At 42.3% G+C, this 20,757-nt stretch overlaps 1 long non-coding RNA gene across 1 annotated transcript; it reads right to left on the bottom strand.

The window, feature by feature from the left end:
* Window positions 1–1,242: 1,242 nt before the first annotated feature.
* On the bottom strand, window positions 1,243–20,397 carry LOC117871660. Its single transcript, XR_004644319.1, has 3 exons — window positions 19,887–20,397; window positions 10,198–10,407; window positions 1,243–1,659 (listed from the first exon to the last, which is right to left on the bottom strand). It is a non-coding gene; the product is annotated as an uncharacterized LOC117871660 (long non-coding RNA).
* Between the last annotated feature and the right edge of the window lie 360 nt (window positions 20,398–20,757).

Below are 20,757 nucleotides of genomic sequence, written 5' to 3'. Positions count from 1 at the left end.
GTAAATATTTCAGTTCCAGCAACAGGCTACTTACAATATTAATCATCCTATCAAACTCATTTGACTCAGGGGAGTGTTATAAAAGTAAGATTACTAAGTGCCATAATAAACTACAATATAAGGGCAGTTCACATATACATACATTTTACTTAAACTGCATGACCACAGCGCCATCTCTTGGTAGTTTTTTAAAGTGAATATTATCATAAGAAGAAATCAAAATGTGTTGTGTCATTTAATGCTTTTTTTCCTGCCATTTGCATAAAATAAGCAACTTCCTAAAACATCAAACTGTTAATTGTTCTGTACAGTACATATGATTTTATTAACAACCGTAATGTGTGTTAAAGTAGGGTGGTTGTTAATAAAGTCCCCTCTCAAAACTCAGTGGTAATCGCATGAGCTTCATCAGGCTTTGTAATGTGCAGCTAAAATATATATAGCCTCATATTGTTCACAAATTATCAAATTAAAGAACAAAGGCTCCTTTACTCATTGACCAGTGAGGCACCACTGGGCTAACTGTATCTGATGAAAACCTCGGTTCCAAAAATCATCCCATACAATCCTACTTGTTCGTACTAACCTATTATAGCATCTCTATGTTGGACAGATTCTACTTTCACTTACTCCAGTTTCACACCAATGTAATTCCATTGACCTCAGTGGTATTACTCCTGATTTACACTGCTGTAAGCGACTCAAGAATGAGACCCAGTACCTATATGTTCACATATCCATTCTGATTTCCATTGCTGCAGCTCAATTTCAAAGTCTTTCAAGCCAGCCGTATCATCATCTTCATTATTTAGGTTACAATTCTGCCTAGAAATGCCAGTTGGGACCAAGGTCTTAAACAAATCCTGCTTGTTCACACTATAAACAGTCTGCAGTTCTGTGAAACAAAAGGGTTCTGGTTTAACAGAAACAGAGCCAGCACTAGGCACAACCAGACTAAGCAATTGCGTAGGGCCCTGTGAGCAGCTCAAGGGAGCCGCCCATTCACTTTTTATTATGTGTTGGGGGCAAAATATTCCTGCCTAGGACCCCCAATGGGGTAACACCACCTCTGAACAGAAGGAAACTAAAGTAGACAATTCAGTAAGCAGTTGTAATTCAAAATAATAGAATCCAAAATCTGAATGAAGACTGCAGTCTTGAATTGTTGCTTTCTGCATGGATAAGGAGTTTACTCTTCAATACATACAATCACCAGGTATTATTTTGCAACTAATTCATCACTGAAAAATTCATATGCACAATATTCTATAATGCAACAAATGGACAAGAATACAGGTATTTGGCTTTTTCAGTCACTAATAAAAATCAGCTTTTACAGTCCAGCAGCATGGGTTCATTATAATGAACACGGGTGTAGTTAAATTCCATTTAGAATTAAGTAAAAGTCCCAGACTGTTTCAATTTTATGCAAAGTGCATATTGCAACTCCAGTATCAGTGAATGTTTACATACAGTTCCGTAGTTCTGTGGGGGTGTGGGAAGGGTGAGATAAAGACTGCTTTACTGTAAGAAGTAGTCATGGTACCAGAATTCCTCTGTGTTTTTCTGAAAGCGCCTTCATTGAGTTAACACTTATTATGTAGTTTGCCCTAATTGTTAAAAGAGATTTCATCTGGTTCATCCATCTGGCAGTTCCAGCTGTAAAACAAGAGAAGATGTCTGGTCTGCAAGTTTATCACTGCATGATTTGAGGGGACAATTGAATTTTTGAACTGCTGAAAATATGGCATATATTTGGCAGGTTTCTGTGCTGCGGTGATGTTCTTTGGGGTGTATAACCAATTTGTTACAGTGCTTACCACATGACACCTAACTATAGATGACTTTAGTACTGGCATTATGGATCTTCCAAACAGAACAAGATTCCAGGAACAACTACTTTAAGGTGTGCTTCAACCTTATTCTATTTGACAATAATATTGCTACTTTAGTCACAGCCATTTTACCAGAGAGGCCTTTATTTCACCTGAGACTGTAAACTGTTATAACAATGATTCTAACACAGCGTGATAAATTATGTCCAAAAATTTATTAATTCAATAAAATCTTTACATACTTCAGTATGACCAGGAATCTTAAATTCATAGATTCTAAGGCCAGAAAGGACCAAATATAATGAAAAGTTGAGGGGCCAGATTCTTTCATTTCAACTCAATGGGACCACTTGCATATAAAGTTATTCACATGCTTAAGTATTTGCAGGGTGGGAGCCTTTCACTTGTGAAAATCAGGAGTAACTCCATTTAAGTCATTGGGGTTCCATCAGTGTAAAACTATTTCTAGACTAGGAAACTGCATCATGTTTAAAAAGGTGTTAATTAACATGTTTTAATTAGACAAGGTGAGTGAGATATTATCTTTTAGCTGACCAACTGCTGGTTGTGAAAGAGACAAGCTTTCGAGCTTACACAAAGCTCTTCTTCTGAGACCTGGGTAAGCTCGAAAGCTTGTCTCTTTCACCAACAGAAGTTGGTCCAGTAAAAGATATTACCTCAGCCACCTTGTCTCTCTCACATCCTGGAACCAACAAGCCTCCAACAACACTACAAACAACTTTTTAACTAGCAATTTTGTAATACTAGTAGAGGCACTCAGGTGAGTATGGGAACTACTCTGCATATGCCCATTGGGGCAATAATCACCCAAAGGAGACAAGGAGGGATGAAGAGGAAGTAGGACATGGCCTTGTCTCCCCTCCACACCAGGTGACAGAACTTGTGGCAGTCGAGAGAGGAGTAAACTGCACCATTCTACAGGATGGTTCAGCATATATGTTTAGGCTCTGGGGTGGAAGTGGGGCAAAGGGAGAAAGACCTCGGAGTCCTGGTAGACCGCAGGATGACTATGAGTCGACTATGTGACATTGCAGTGAAAAAAGCCAATGCAGTCTTGGGATGCATTAGGCAAGGTATATCTAGTAGGGATAAGGAGGTGCTGCTTCCGTTGTACAAGGCACTGGTGAGACCTCATTTGGAGTACTGTGTGCAGTTCTGGTCTCCTATGTTTAAAAAAGATGAACTCAAACTGGAACGGGTACAGAGAAGGGCCACTAGGATGATCAGAGGAATGGAAAACCTGTCGTATGAAAGGAGACTCGAGGAGCTCGGGTTGTTTAGCCTAACCAAAAGGAGGCTGAGGGGGGATATGATTGCTCTCTTTAAATATATCAGAGGAATAAATACCAGGGAGGGAGAGGAATTATTTCAGGTCAGTACAGTGGACACGAGAACGAATGGATATAAACTGGCCATGGGGAAGTTTAGACTTGAAATTAGACGAAGGTTTCTAACCATCAGAGGGGTGAAATATTGGAACAGCCTTCCGAGGGAAACGGTGGGGGCGAAGGACCTGTCTGGCTTTAAGATTAAGCTAGATAAGTTTATGGAGGGAATGGTTTAATTGAATAACATGATTTTAGTCAAAGGAACAGCGTGCCATTGCTGGTAAATAGTATCAATGGCCAATGAGGGTCTGGCTGGAGAATCTTGCCTACATGCTCGGGGTTCTACTGATCGCCATATTTGGGGTCGGGAAGGAATTTTCCTCTGGGGTAGATTGGCAGAGGCTCTGGAGGATTTTTGCCTTCCTCCGCAGCATGGGGCAGGGGTCGCTAGCTGGAGGATTCTCTGCTACTTGAAGTCTCTAAACCACAGGATTTGGGGACTTCAACAGTAGAGTCAAGGGAAAGGGGTTGGGACGGCTTTGTGGCCTGCATCATGTGGGAGGTCAGACTAGATGATCATAATGGTCCCTTCTGACCTTAAAGTCTATGAGTCTATTAATATTTATTAGGGCTGTCGATTAATCGCAGTTAACTCACATGATTAACTCAAAAAAGTCAGTCGCAATTAAAAGAATTAATCTTGATTAATCACAGTTTTAATCGCACTGTTAAACAATAATAGAATACCAATTAAAATGTATTAAATATTTTTGGATATTTTTCTACATTTTCAAATATATTGATTTCAATTACAACAGAGAATACGAAGTGTACAGTGCTCACTTTATATTATTTTTTATTACAAATATTTGCACTGAAAAATGATAAACAAAAGAAATATTTTTTTCAATTCACCTCATACAAGTACTGTAGTACAATCTCTTTATCGTGAAAGTGTAACTTAGAAATGTAGATTTTTTTGTTACATAACTGCATTCAAAAACAAAACAATGTAAAACGTTAGCGCCTACAAGGTCCAATCAGTCCTACTTCTTGTTCAGCCAATCGCTAAGACAAACAAGTTTATTTACATTTACGGGAGATAATGCTGTCTGCTTCTTATTTACAATGTTACCTGAAAGTTAGAAAAGGAGTTCACACGGCACTTTTGTAGCCGGCATTGCAAGGTATTTGCATGCCAGCATGGGCAGCGTGTCTAATAGGCAGGGGAAGGCTATGCCTCCCCAAAGAGCCCCTCGTGGCCCTGCCCACGCTCCTTCCAGAGGCTCCCTCCTCTCTTGCTGCTAGTTGGACCCAGCCCAGGCAGGCTGCTACCCCTGCTCTTAGAACCTCGCTACGCCACTGAGCTGGGGCTGCCCAGTGCTGAGGGGGACCCCGGCACTGGGGTCGTACCGGCCAGCACTCCATGACTGGAGAGTGAAGGGGGCTGCCCGCAACCCGCCCGGTGCTTCGGAGCTGGGGGCCGCACATGGTCTGGTGCTCCGAGGCTGGGGAGGGTTGCCCTTGCACCTGCCCAGTGCTCTGGGGGGCTGGGCCGTCTGCTGATCAAGTGCTCTGGGGGGGCCGCCTGCCACCTGGTGCTCCAGGGCTGGAGCTGCCCGTCCACCCACCCAACGCTCCAGGGCCTGTGCACCCGCCCGGTACTCTAGGGTGTGTGTGTGTGGGGGCTGCCTGCCTGCCCAGGGCTCTGGGGGGGCCACATGCCACCCGCCTTCCCAGTACTCTGGGGCTGGGGGCCATGCTGCCCGCCCACCCAGTGCTCCAGGGTGCTGCCCACCAGCCTGGTGCTCCGGGGTTGGGGGGCTGGTGACTGCAGGGGGGGGGGGGGGGGGGGGGGGGGGGATCTGGGGTTGGGGGGGGGGGCACAGGCAGAAGGGGTGGGCTGGTTCACCCACTGGCTCGTGTGCCAGACATGCTAAACATTCACATGCCCCTTCATGCTTCGGACACCATTCCAGAGGACATGCTTCCATGCTGATGACACTCATTAAATTTGTGACTGAACTCCTTGGGGGAGAATTGTATGTCCCCTGCTGTTTTACCCCATTCTGCCATATATTTCATGTTATAGCAGTCTCGGATGATAACCCAGCCACATTGTTCATTTTAAGAACACTTTCATTTCAGATTTAACAAAACGCAAAGGAGGTTCCAATGTGAGATTTCTAAAGATAGCTACAGCACTCGACCCAAGGTTTAAGAATCTGAAGTGCCTTCCAAAATCTGAGAGGGATGAGGTAGGGAGCATGCTTTCAAGTCTTAAAAGAGCAACACTCCGATACGGAAACTACACAACCTGAACCACCAAAAAAGAAAATCAACCTTCTGCTGATGAAAATGAACATGCGTTGGTCCGCTCTGCTTTGCATAGTTATCAGCATGGACGCATGTCCTCTGGAATGGTGGTTGAAGCATGAAGGGACATATGAATCTTTAGCGCATCTGGCATGTAAATATCTTGCCACGCTGGCTACAATAGTGCCAATTGAATGCCTGTTCTCACTGTCTGAGCAATTGGCTGAACAAGAAGTAGGACTGAGTGGATTTGTAGGCTCTAAAGTCTTACATTGTTTTATTTTTGAATGCAGTTATTTTTGGTACATAATTCTACATTTGTATGTTCAACTTTCATGATAGAGATTGCACTATAGTACTTGTATGAGCTGAATTGAAAAATACTATTTCTTTTGTTTCCTTTTTACAGTGCAAATATTTATAATAAAAAATATAAAGTGAGCACTGTACACTTTGTATTCTGTGGTGTAATTGAAATCAATATATTTGCAAATGTAGAAAACATCCAAAAATATTTAAATAAATGCTATTATTAACAGCGCGATTAATCGCACGGTTAATCACGACTAATATTTTTAATCACTTGACAGCCCTAATATTTAATAAATGTATTATAAGTGATCTTTGTGAGATGCCATTAATGTATTTATACTCACAGCACTCTGGTGAAGTAGGGAAGTATTATTGTCCTCATTTTCACATAGGGGTAACTGAGGCACAGAGACATTAAATGACTGTCCTAAGAGAAGTCTGTGGCAAAGCCAGGTCTTGGAATAGAACCTAGCTCTTCAAACTCAACATAAAGGCTAAGCTGATCCGATCCATAGCAATGGTAATATTTCTACAGACTCAAAACAGGGCAGGCAAAACCCACCCTAAAGCTCCTCTTCTGCTACCTCCCCAGATAATTCCCAACTAGCCAGGAAAAACATATTAGGAACTGAGGCTGAAGATAAGGGAGAAGCTAGCACAGATATCAGCTAAGAGAATCAGTCTGACAGTGAGATGGAATTTCATGGGTGGAGATGCTGGAAGCAGTGTGGTCAGGTAGATATGGCACCAAATTATTTAAACGTGCTACACAGAACCATGTGTAGTCTCATTAATAATACTTCCACATGGATATAACCACATCAAGGCATTGGGAATTGGACTCAGAAGATAATTCCTGATTCTGACAAAGACCTACCACATTTTGGGGGGAAATCTGGGACTGGGAGTGTGTTGGGGTCACCCTACGATAATCTTTAAGGCTGGTAAGAGCCAAGGTGTGACGAGCTGGGTACAACACACACATAGTTAGGAGTGACTTACATGCTGTTTTTGAGCAGTCCAGGTTGATTGCACAGCAGCAAGGGATTTTAAAGGGCACTCCAGGTCACAGTACAGGGGTGACAGCTACTCCTTGGTCTGGATTTCACCCTGGTATGTCACAAACAGCCCTTAATGTATTTGAAGACTTATCAGGTCCCTTCCTCAGGACTTCCTTTCTCAAGACAAAAAATGCCCAGTTTTTTTAATCTTTCCTCATAGGTCAGATTTTCTAAACTCTCTATCATTTTCGTTGCTCTTCTCTGGACTATCTTTAATTTGTCCACATTGTTCTTAAAGTGTGGTAGCCAGAATAGGACACAATACTCCAGCTGAGGCCTCACCAGTGCAGAGTAGAGCACTACAATTACCCCCTGTGTCTTACATATTACAGTCCTGTTAATACACCCCAGGATGATACTAGCCTCTTTTGCAACCACCACATTGTTGACTCATATTCAATTTGTGATATACTATAACCCCCAGATCCTTTTCAGTAAGATCACCACCTAGCCATTTATTTCCCATTTTGTAGCTGTGCATTTCATTTCTCCTTCCTTACTAAGGAATTTGCATGTGTTTTTATTGAATTTAATCTTGCTGATTTGAGACTAATTTTCCAATTTCTCCAGGTCATTTTGAATTCTAATCCTGCCTTCCAAAATACTTGCACACCTTCCAGCTTGATGTCATCTGCAAATTTTATAAGCATACTCTCCAAGTCATTAATTTTGACTAGTACTGGGCCCGGAATGGACCCCTGCGGGACCCTACTAGCTACGTCCTCTGAATTTGACAGAGAACCATTGATAACTACTCTGAGTACAATCTTGCAGCCAGCTGTGCCGACCTTATAGTAATTTCATCTAGACCACATTACCCTAGTTTCGTTATGAGAATGTCATGTGGGACTGTGTCAAAAGCCTTATTAAAATCACGATACAGCTCATCTACTGCTTCCCCCATCCACTAGGCCAGTAACCCTGTCAAAGAAGGAAATCAAGCTGGTCTGGCAAGATTTGTTCTTGATGAATTCATGCTGGCTATTGCTTAAAACCAGACATGCCAAACCCGTGGGGGAAAAAAGCAGAAATTGGGTTTGTTTTTGCTTAATTGGCTTGTGAGTTGCTCATTGGCTAGTTTTTGGCTTGTAGCTTGTTGCTTGTTTGGCTAGTACTTGTTGCTTTTTTTTTTTAATCGGCTCCTGGCAAGCAGAGGCAAGGGGGACAAGCAGAAGCAAGGGGGGACAAGCAGGTGCAATGGGGGGTGAGAGAGTCAGGGATGCACAGCGGGCCCCACCATAGTCCCAGACTACACGACGGGGGAATTTGGTCACATAGAGTGTTGGGGTTCTTAGGGATTGGCTTGTTTGGGTCTTGTTTTGAAATGGGATTAGCTTGATTTTTGGCTTAATGTGAAAGTCGGGGTGCTTATTTACCGCATGAAAGTTGGCAACTGTGATTAAAACCCTATTATCCTCTAGGTGATCACAAACTGATTGCTTAACAACATGTGGCTGCTTCAACTAGTGCCAGCCACCAATGGCCCCAAAAACTCAATTATGGCTGCCAGCGATCACCCGAGTGTAGGGACACTCTACCCATGCTGCCATTCCTTGGTCAAATTCACTGTGCTGGCCATCATTTCTACAATGGAGCAGTGCTTCTGTGGCTGGCTAAACCAGCTTTGTGGCAGCTTTATACCAGCAGAGTGATACAAAGCTTCCCTAATAGAGGAAGAGGAAGAATTTCATCCATTACACTTAAATATTCCTAAATGAGGCTTCAAAAAATACACTCTGAAGAAAAATATAACTAATGTGTAATCAATTTATAGAGTCAGACATAAATGATATATAACTTTGTAGTGAAATACCTAAGTTCAGATACTTAGACCTTTTTTGTTTACAGTCATTTGCAATTCTACTTATATAACAAGCCTTCTATTAAAATGGTGATGTGGCAGTTTTAATCACTGAGGAAGAACATTCTCACTGTAGTTCAATATATCATTTCAAATCTGACTTCATCTTGCTTGCTTGCTTGTAAACGAATAAAGATTAGGGCCTTAATCTGCTGTTCTCCTAATTATCTTCCCTCCAGTTTGCAATACTGCAGTTGTAACAGCAGTAATTGGTATAACCTCCCATGACAGGAGGCAGCCACCCATTCATTCATTCCTTCCTAAAAGGGATTGTTTTCCTTCTTGCCAGCTCAAGTTAGGGTGACTAGATGTCCTGATTTTATAGGGACAGTCCCGGTATTTGGAGCTTTTTCTTATATAGGCACCTATTACCCCCCACCCCATCCCAATTTTTCACACTTGCTATCTGGTCACCCTAGCTCAGGTAATGGATAACACTAATACTTCCCCACCACCACCACAATTTATTTCCCAACAATCACACTTAAAAGGGAGTAGTGGTTTAGTGCCCAGTCCTGCACTTTAGAAGTCAATGGGAGTTCTGCCATTGATTTCAAGGACACAGTATCACACTCTTAACACCTTACTTATTATTAAAATTCCAGTGGGGTTGATGCCTTCTTTAGTCTTTCTAAATTGGATATTTTTAGGGTACATCTATACTTATCTCTGGGTTTGGCGGTAAGCAATTGATCTTCTGGGATCGATTGATCGCGTCTAGACAAGACGCAATCAATCGATCCCGGAAGTGCTCGCCGTCGACACCGGTACTCCTGCTCCGCGAGAGGAGTACGCGGAGTCGACGGGGGAGCCTGCCTGCCGCAAGTGGACCCGTGGTAAGTGCTTTGTAGTTCGAACTGTTACTTCGACTTCAGCTATGTTATTCACGTAGCTGAAGTTGCGTATCTTAGTTCGAACTGGGGGGTTAGTGTGGGCCAGCCCTTAGTTCCATGCAATTCTCTGTGTGAAGATTCTTTCATAGAAGACCTTTAAAATTCACGTTCTCTCTGCTTTACGAGGACATTAAAAAAATCCAATAGCATTTTCCATAAGAGTAGGAGTTTGCCCATTTCCAGAATTTTCTCTACTTATTGTTATTCTACATACTGTTGTTCCATCCTTCCTTCTATCCCAAAGACAGAAGCATTTCTGTTGTGGTGTATATATTTAGTACCCAGGCTTGCAGTGTTTATTCATGTGAGTCGTCCCATTTCATAAAGGAACAGCAGGAAGCCCTGGGCAGCTACAAGAAGCCCAAATGGGAGCTCAACACTGGTAACAATTCCAAGAGTTAGTGATCTAGAGGTTTGCTAGCCCTATTCAATTAACTGTGAATCCGAACCCTCTACTACACAAGATGGACCCTGAGTAGACCTAGAAGCAAGTGGGTAGATCATCACATCAGTTCTGTGGGTTAAAAAGTTATAGCACATTTTTAGACAGACAAAATCAACATCACTTACAATGCCCTGGATGATGTATTTGATTGGAATTACAACTGTTATAGAGCCACTGTGATGGATGATCTAAGGATCTCTTCCGAGAGTTACTGAGGTAAATTCCAGCTGGAAATTCCTACTTCAACTTGCTCATGCTCTGGCCCAGTAACTGAAGGGTTTTATTTACTCCGTTTTTGGTATTAATTACTCTGTCTGAAATCATTTATACTTGTTCTAGAGAAGAAGAAGGAAAGAAAAAAAAGTTAATTGCTGTATCCAACAGACAAAAACAAATCCATATAGGACAAAAAAATTAACTATATTGGCTTGCTACATTTAACAGTTATGTCAACATAGGTCAGGGGTGAAAAAAAACACACCTCTGACTGACATACCTATGCTAACAAAACCCTCAATATAGATGCAGCTATGCCAAAGGAAGAGGTATTCTGTCAATGTAGCTAATGTTGTTCAAGGAGATGGTGCTTCTACACCAACAGAAAAACTGCTGTTGGTCTAGGCTGCCTCTACTCTAGGGGGCTCTGCTGATATAGCTATGCCAACATGGCTATGCTGGCACAAGCTCCATAGTGTAGACAAACCCTCCATCACATCATTTCTGGCTTCAAGGAAACCCCTCTGTGATGAAGTGGAGAAACTGCCCACCAGCACAGTAGGTGTTATAGAGCTTTTGGACCCAGCTAGCCCCGCCCTGTTATATCTGTAGCCAATGCCAGGCCTGGAGGGGGGAAAAGGAGAAAGTCTGACTGGTGAAAAGGCAGGAGCTAGCCATCTTCCTACCTGAGAGGACGGGCCACTAACCTGGCAGCCAAGGTAGCCACCAGGGAATAAGCACTATCTCCCTGTGATGGGACAACGCCGCCCCGCACTAGCCCCAGCGACGTCAGACCAGTAGCTCTGACAGAGGAAGTCCCGCCCCGTTCGTACTGGGCATGTCCAGATGCTCACTGAGTATAAAAGGAGGGAACTCAGCTCAGTCGGGGCTGGCGGCCGCAGGGGAAGGACCTAACTGGGAAGCTCCTGCAGAGGACCAGCTGACACTCTTGAAGCCACCAGGAACAGAGGCTTCTATAGGCCGGCACGAACCCCTACTGTGGGAGGAACCAGAGGAGGCGACGGATCCGTGGGAGACCCCAACTCCCCAGCCAGTAGGGAGCGACCCAGGGGAGGTGATGGACTGGTACCTTGACCCCGGTAAGCTTCAGCATGTTTTGGTAGGACCCCCTTGCTGAGCCAGTAGTAAGGTCCTACAGCCCTGCAACCAGGGGTGCTTGTATGGACTCTGGCCATTAGGCCACGCTGCCCTGCGACAAGGGTTGATCCTATGGACTCTGGCCACTAGGCTGTGCTGCCTGTAAGGAGGGGTGTGAACTCTCACATTCCCCACCAAGGGAGACTGGGGAGGAGACCTAGAAACCTCTGGTAACTGGGTGACTGAAGCACAGAGACATTGTGGGGTTTGACTTCACCAAATGTATGGCTGCCCTTCCTGAAAAAACCTGGGACTGGCAGGGCTCTGCCCAAGCTCCACAAGGGGGTGCTACTGGGGGCAAGGCACCCCAGTGAATTGGATTATAGGGTCCAAACCCCAAACCAAAGGGACAGTGGTAGGAAGTAGCCCAGGGCAGTGGATTTAGCCAATGGAAGCTGCAGGGGCGGCACCTGCAGGCACGGGGAGCGCATGCAGACACGCTGTCCCCCAGGGGCCACAGAGACATGCTAGGAGTCAGCTGGTTCTGGGAGCAGCATGGGGCTATGGCAGGCAGGCAGCATGCCTGAGCCCTGCTGCACTGCCTGCTGGCCAGCTGGGAGCCACCTGTGGTAAGCGCCTCCAGGCTGGAGCCTGTACCTTGCACCCCCTCCTGCACCCCAACCCCCTGCCCCAGGTCAGAATCCCCTCCTGTACCCAAACTCCCTCACAGACACCACGCCCCCTCCTGCACCCCAACCCCCTTCCTCAGGTCAGAATCCCCTCCTGCAAACTCCCTCCCAGAGCCCACACCCCTCACCCCCTCCTGCACCCCAACACCCTGCCCCAGCCTGGAGCCCCCTCCTGCACCCAAACTCCCTCCCAGAAAGAAACTAATATAACAGCTGTTTTAAGGTAAGAAGTAGGCTATTTTCAATTAACTTAAGTATATTCTATATGTTTTAAGACTGAAATGTAACCACAAAATGGTTTTATGTTAATAAAAAGGCAAGTGTAGTATAGTGTTAATAGCCTCAATGCCATAATTGTGATAATTTTATTTTAAATTAGGAAAAAGACTTGTTTACAGGGGCCCCACAAAATCTAATAGCCCTGGGCCCAAAGGAGAGTTAATCTGGCGTTGGACTCACCACAGGGCCCTGGACTGGGGCCTGGAGGAGATGGAGGGCTTTGGTACCCCAACCTACCACCTAAAAGATTGAGGCACCTCAACCAGGGAAGCAAGGGGCCTGAGGTCAGGCATGCCAACCACTAGGCCACCAGGCCCTCCAAACCCCTTGTTACACCCTCATTCTGAGATTTCCTGTGCAGAGTTTGTTTTAAAGTGATGGATCACAATGGTGCGATCTGCAGGCCTGCTTCTCCAATTGTATAGTCATTTACACATATACAAATTGGGTGTCAAACACTACCTTTCTGATCCAGTACCATTTTAAACCCATTTTGCCCATGTATAAGGGACTATACAAGGTACCAGACAGCACGGGTATCTGGCCTTCTGTAACGTACATAAATGGTGTTCAGAGCTGAATGCAGGTGTAGCCATGTTAGCACTTTAAAACAAGACAAGAGCCATCTGCCAAAAATCATGGGTGGGGAATAAAGTGAAGGAGAGGGTTTAAAAGGAGGAAAAAGGAAGGAGAAACAAAGCTAAAAGGGAGTGTGAAGAAACAGTGGAAAGACCAAGGATAATAACTCCTACAGATGGAAGGAAGAATGAAGTTTAAGTTGGGATAGAATCTAATGAGCCATATATTTTACAAATAACATGTTTTTAGAGGTCCACAGGCCAAATAGCCTGTTTAATTTTTCTAATGAACATTGTTGATATAAGACTTATTTGTAAACTCTTCAGTGTTATTTACTAGCAGTTTGCTTAGTGCCATAGAAAGTGAATCATGACCCAGAAGACTTGCGTTCAATGATTGTTACTTGAACCTCTATATTATGAACTTTGCTGCATGTAGATTCCACCTTGCAATCTAAGGCCTGCAGGGCTCCAAGGATTGGTAGGGCTTAGAAGTTCCACTGAACTCCACACCTACCCTCTGGTCTTTCGATGCCATAGGTCAGGTTGAGGAAAAATAAGTTCTGAGACTCCCCCAAACTTCAAAATGAGATGCCACTCAAAGCAGATTGTGTTCATCCTTCATAATAGGATGTTCCTCTTATTTCCTACATGCTTTGAGGAAGAACAAAATAGTTAACAATGCTGACATTTATCACCACTGGGCATGTAAGTTAGTGCCCATTTAGACGAATGAATCCGCTCACAGGTCTCAGATCTATTGTTTCAGACTCTCTGCAAACTCAGGGAGGTGTTGCTGCATCAGTTACACTTGTTTCACATTTTGAGGGTTTTCTTTGCAACCCTGAAGGCTAGAGACTAACTTTTTAAAAGATGAAATCTGAGATTCTAAAGGAGAAGGAAGCACTCAGAGAAGGGGCCAGCCCAGCACAAATTGGCTCTACTCGAGTCCTAAGTACAAAAAGATTCACAGGGCAGGGTTAGGAATAAGGCCCCACTTTTTCAAATTAAATAATAAGATGAGTATATGAGGTTCTAGGCATACTCACATGTAATTAATATTACAACATAACCCCAGAAGCACTTAGCCAGCTTTGAACTTGTAAGTGAACTAGTAGCTGAAAGCTTGTGTTTTACAGATGTTATTCATAAAGTCAAAATGGCAAAGCTCTTAAAAATTGAACAGTAACAGACTGAATCCCCGTAGCTTCAGTATGCTGGTGATATATTCTAAACAAAAAGAGCTCTCAACCATGCTTGCAGTTGTTTCCTTTGTTTCACACTGACATTCTAGGCTTCAGAGTGACACTCTTGGAATCTTATTACATAAATGACAGGCCTGAATTTCAACAATTTTATTTGCATCAAGTAATAAAAAAGTAAAAGGAAACTGGAGAAAATTCAGGGAACAAAATATAACTGAAAATGAAAACTGATCCACAAGAAGAACTTTTAAAATTTTTTGTAAGTGCTGCCCCTGCTTCTGGCCATTGTAAAATGTTTTCAGAAAAGGGTATCTGAATAAGCAAATTTTCCCTCCTCCCCCACCCAATTTTTGATCATCTAATATCAAGCTTGCGTTCACCTTTATTTCTTGCTAAAAAAGCAGACAAAAACCCTTACAAAAGCCTATGGTAGACAGATACAGATAGAGAAAACAAAATCCAAAACCAGCAACTCTGACCTACAACAGAACACTTAAATTTCTGAGTTCACAGGCATTAGCAGCCAATTTTCCTGTGTTTACTACAAAGTAGCAACTCCCACATATGCGCCATTTTGGTTCTCATGCTTAAAGTGGGATTTAGGGCTTTTTCCTCTCAGTATTTATTTACTGATTGTATAGTAGCTGTGCATGCTAAGAACATTACATACTGAAAATAAAATTAAGAGATTGCCCTTGAGAGCTAGATGGACCACATACTCAGGGTTACGTTGTGTCTGACCTTAGAATGGGCACATTAGGAGCAGGGTAGAAAGGCCAAGTACAATCTTAACACCAGCAATCACAGCAACTGTTATAATACTGATGGACAACATTATTCAGTTAGATATTGGAAAGTGATGTTGAATATGAAAACTTGATTAGGGAGGTCTGCGAATATGCTCTGCCGTGGGAATTTTTTTTTTTTAAATACCTGGCATTTGGTGCAATCTGGTCCATTCCAACGGCATTTGCTCTTCAGAATTATTTATGAGCCCAAGGGATAAGTTTTCTTAGGCAGGGATATTTTAGCAGTATTCAAAAAGAGATCTAGCTGAATAAGAGTCAAGAAAATCCTCCTAATCCTCTTCATTTTACAGAATATAGCAGAATTTTAAGAAAGCTTCTGAGAGTCCTTAAGTGCCCCCTGCAGCCCAGGGCACTACTCAGGGCTGGATTTAGGAGCAGGCGACCCAGGTGACTGCCTGGGGTGCCAGGCTTGGAGGGCGCTGGGCTCAGGGTGCTGTTTTTGTTGTTAGCAACAAAAGGGGAAAATAGAATGTTTGAAGTAAAATGTTTCAGGTATTCTGTATGTGGACTCATTTTCATTAACCTCCTAGAATGTTCTGAACCTTTGTAGAATCTCATGGAACGTTCCAGACTTTGAGAACTATATTTTCCTTGAACCTCCTAGAGTATTGTCAGCCATGCCCTTGCATGGCCCTTGCACTACCTTGGGTAGTTTACTCGAGATCAACTGATAAAGTGTTCTGTTTTGTTGCACTTTCTGGGTACAATTACTGGTATAAATTAGCTGATGCTCTGAAGCAATATGAAAAGTCACCCAGCCATTTTACAACCTCCTCCAAACGGATGGAGGTCAAATCCAGGATCATGCTAATAAATGCACAGATGCAGAAAACCAGCATGTTATTAATGTAGAAACCCAGCACTGGGGGAACATGCTCGAGCAGCTGTATCTTAATTACCCGCTTCCTTGCAAAGAATACTTTGGCTTTCCAGGGCTCATTGGATAAGTTGTTCAGTGAACAACTAATAGTAATTTCCTTGTTTTGGCAGAGTTCCTTGGGATATACGAGGATGTCATGCATGAACAACTATGTCAAGTAATTCGTAAAGAAGCTGTGGACAATTACTGCACCACAATAATTCAAAACAAATTGATTGACCTTATGGCAAGGAAAGTACTTGATAATATATTGATGTGGCTCAGCAAAGTGAAGTACTATACCATAATAATGGACTGCACTCCTAACATTAGTCAGAGTGAAAAGATGTCAACGAATCCTACTGTAAATGACACGGATGGCTGTATCCAAGTAAAGGAACACTGTTTCTGCTCTGTGGAGGACTCTACTGGAAAAGGTCTACAAAACTGTTTATGAACATTTTGAATGATAATAAAATAAAGCTTCAGGACTGCTGTGGCCAAACCTATGACAATGGCGCAAACATGAGGGTAAGAAACAGTGGCATCCAGGAAAGAATCCTTGTGTTGAATGCAAGAGCTTTCTTCATGCCTTGTGGCTGCCATTCCTTTAACCTGGTTGTGTCAGATGCAGCTTCATCTACTTTGGATTCAGTATCTGAGTACTGCAAAGGACATACATCCTATTTTTCAGCATCAACAGAAGATCCTCACGGACACTGTTACAAATCTGACCATGAAGCCGCTGACACTCACTAGGAGAGCTGCATTGACAGCATAAGGCTAGTAAGGTACCAAGTGACTGAGGTTTAAGACGCCCTGATGGAACTGGCACAGTCAAGTAAAGCTGAGGCTGGAATCAGGCACAAGGCCTGGCAAACCAGATCATTGACTTCAAATTTCTGGTCTCAGTTGTGGTTTGGCATGATATCCTGTTCCAAGTAAACATTGTAAGCAAGGCATTGTAAACTCAGTCGATTAACATTGCGACTGCTACTACTTTGATGAGAAGCTGCCTGATTTTGTTGCAGCCTACAGAGACAACGGATTTGAAGATGCCATCACTGCTGTCAAAGAAATGGTGAAAAATGTAGGGGTGGAGCCTGTCTTCAAGGAAACTTATTCATTGCAAGAAGAGACAGTTTGGTTACGAAGGTTTAGATGAGGTCATGGCAAGCTCGGAATAAAAATTCAAGGAGGAGTTTTTTTTTTTGCTCTCTCACTTGACGCTGCTCTAGTGTCGATCAAAGAAAGGTTTGGACAAATGAAGCAACACAAAAAGACCTGCTAGGTTTTGTATGACCTTAGTAAGCTGCTGGTGGATAGGAAAACTCTTGAACAATTGTACGAACCTTCACCAGATACTGACACATGGGGAATGTTTGGATGTCAATGATAAAGACCTCTATGTCGAATTGGACACATCACATTTTGTAAGATAGAAAGCACTCAACTCCAAATTCTACAATTCATTCATGATACAGCGCTGAAGGACACTTTTCCTAATGTGTGCATAGCTTTGAGGATTCTGTTCACGCTGCTGGTCACAGTCGTGAGTGGTGAGTGCAGCATTTTGAAGCTCAAGCTCATTAAAACATATCGACGATGGCTGATGAGAGACTGACATCGCATTCGATTTTATTGTTTGAAAATGCCATTGGCCAGTCTGTGGAGCTCAGACTCTGTACTTCAGTTCAGAAAGGCAAAGGTGAGAAAAGCGACTTTTTGAACTAAAGGACTAGGATTAGTATTCTAAGGCTGTTGTGACAGATTTGTTACCAATCTGCCTGAGGCATCAGGTGATTAGGCTGAGGCTGCAGGATTGTTCAGGAAGGGGATGAAGGAGCACACCAAGGGTTTAGCTTTTAAAGCTTCATTAATAAAATACAATAACAGCGGAGAGTACCGGGGGGGGGGGAAAGCGGGGGGGTTATGTTACTTAGAGGAAGGAAGAAAGCATTACTGCCCCAAGCCCTAACCCACTTTTATACTTACACCCGCACTACCTGAGGCTGGCCAAGCCTGGGTGTAACATAAGAAGAAGAGGCGGAGGAGTGGATGGGAGTTTTTGTTCTGGGCCCAGGATGTTCGGGGTTTTCTGTGATTTTTGAGGTGCTTTAGCTTTCAGGAGGGTTTTAAGTTTTGGTTTTTTTTTGGGGGGTGTTTCATTCAGGGACCTCCTGATGCTTTTTGTATCAGTCAAAACCGGCTTTTTGTGATCTTCTCAACTTTTCCAAAACACACTGACTAGACCAGGAGTAGGCAACCTATGGCATGCGAGCTGATTTTCAGTGGCACTCACACTGCCTGGGTCCTGGCCACCGGTCCAGGGGGCTCTGCATTTTAATTTAATTTTAAACGAAGCTTCTTAAACATTTTAAAAACCTTATTTACTTTACATACAATAGTTTAGTTATATATTATAGACTTATAGAAAGAGACTTCTAAAAACGTTAAAATGTATTACTGGCACACGAAACCTTAAATTAGAGTGAATAAATGAAGACTCGGCACACCACTTCTGAAAGGTTGCCGACCCCTGGACTAGATTTTGTTGTCCTCTTTGTTTTTCCTCTGTGCTGGCTTTTGCTTGTCTCGCTTGTTATGGACTGCCTCTGCAGGTCTGTTCAGCTGCATCTTCCTTTTTCATGGCTGGTCGGTGGATTTCAGGCCCCCGTCTTTCTCGGCAGGCAGCCAAGCATCGGCTGTGAGCTCCGGCATTGGGCTGGAGTCGGTGCCTTATCTTTTGACTGAGCGAGCTGGAGAGTCGAGTTAACACGTTCTCTGCTTTTTTCTTCCTTCCCCCTCTGGCCTCTGCAGCCTGCAAAGGACTCTTTCATTCCACACTCACACCTTTAACCCTTCCCCAAAATGCCTTGCGATGCTTGCAACAGCATTAGCAATATACAATGCTAATGTGCCTCCCCAGGGGATCTATGGGAGGTAGGGGGCTGTTAAGGTGTGACACTGTCACCTACTCTAACACTACTTAATACTGGTCCAACCAATGTTGGTGCACAGTTCAATTTCTTGATGTTACTACATTTCAGTTATTCTTAAAATTAAAAAAAGTTTTTTAAGCTTAGAAGAAACAGATTTTTTTTATTTACTTTTATATTGCATGAATAAATCTAGATTTACAGATCCTAGCATGCAAATTTATCATCTTATGAGACGGGGATAAACCATGCATGCAAATCATGCATCAAAATTGTGAAATGGGCTACAAATGCAATAAAAAATAAGGTATTCAAAAGTTTAACAAAGAAAGGGGATGCTGAAGACTCTCCTCGCCTAGGGCGCCATTTGGTCGAGGGCCATCCACAGCACTAAAACTGAAATTTCTCAATTCATATTTTAATTTTATTCCTCTGGTTCTTCAGACATATTTCCCAAGAAGATTTTTAATTTAATTCTGAAGATTAGTTAATTCAAGGAAATGGCTATAGAAAAACCAAGTCAAGTACACAGTTTTACAGATCGGCAAAAGCATAGTGATAAAATACAAAAGAAAAAGCAGGGATTTCAGCATAAATTGAGAAACTACAAAAGACAGTTCTATTGTTTCCACTGAAACATCATATGTAAACTTCACAGTAAGCTTGAAGTAACAGACTTATTGTTCTTGTTGACAGTTAAATGTCATCTGGGTCTCAACATGTTTTTCTTATATTCTCATCATTATCAATAAACATTGCCCAAGAAGAGTTTGTTGTTTGAAGCACAATATAAAGAACAGCTCAAGGTCTATACTTCCAAAGGTAATACTGGTAGATTTCTTGACAGCTAATTTATTGTATCTGTTCCGAAGTATAGCTGCTCTACTGTTGACAGTGAGTGAAAACAATCCTCTTTTGGGGTGAGATTAAGAAGTTTGAGAAATATGGTCTGAAGTGAGAATACCTAATGCTTGAAAATAACATTTAAATATCTCACAACCAAATAAATAAATAAATAAGCAAGCAGAGATCATCATGCTTTCGTCTTTCCTCAATGCCTTGGAATTTTCCATTGACTTTAACCGGAACAATGCCTTCAGAATACTATGAGTAAAGCTGTGTAGTTCAAGTTTGATACTTACATCTCAATATTTCAAGAGCTCCTCAATTCTTAACATGAAAATGTTGGAGAGAAAGTCTAGTAGTCATTGATCAAAATATTTCATCCCTTCTCCCTGAAAAATTAAAAATATAATTTAAAAACAAAAGCCTTTTTGATTCTTTTCTGTTGTTAACAAAATTTTATAACATTGGACACTTGAACTTTTTCCCGCAGTATCTAATGTAGTTTATAAAGCAGGATTTCCAATACCTCATTTGAGAGGAGGCTGAGGCCTAGATAATAACCTGTGCTTGGCTGAGCAAACTCTCCCTTCATAGGTACCCACGCAGGGGTCTCTCTGTTCTTCAAAAAACTTTGACCAGTTTTTAAATGAACTATTAATGTATAACGTGAGCATAAAAGTTTACTGTTAGTATCTGAAATATCCTTTCCACTCAGGGTAGCATTCTATGCTGAAAAACTTGTATCAGCATTTTTTGTAGGTGGGATGTAATTTCAAACAAAAACAAACAAAAAAACCCAAAACTGTTATATAGTTCTATACTGAGTATAATACTCTTGCTTTAAATTAAAGATAAAGGAAAATACCTTCATTGATAAAATAAACTTTTTAAAGAGAGGGTTAATGAAGTTTAGTTAGGGGAAAGATGATAAACTTTTACATTTATCCTAAAATTATTTTCTTCATATACATTTAATTCAGAGAGCCCAAGATGGAGAAAAACAGAGGGCTGCATTCAGATTTCAGAACCCAGTTGTGGGCTAATTAATGAAATACAGATATTAGTCGTTCATTTTAAATAAACAATTACTAGGTTAATACAATAGAAATTCATGTGAAAATCTAAATTAATTGTATATTTCAGGAAATAAAAATTTTCTCTTTGTGG

The sequence above is a fragment of the Trachemys scripta genome, chromosome 1 (genome assembly GCF_013100865.1).
Source record: "Trachemys scripta elegans isolate TJP31775 chromosome 1, CAS_Tse_1.0, whole genome shotgun sequence".
NCBI classification, from domain to species: Eukaryota; Metazoa; Chordata; order Testudines; family Emydidae; genus Trachemys; species Trachemys scripta.
This window is presented reverse-complemented; position numbering and strand designations above follow the sequence as displayed.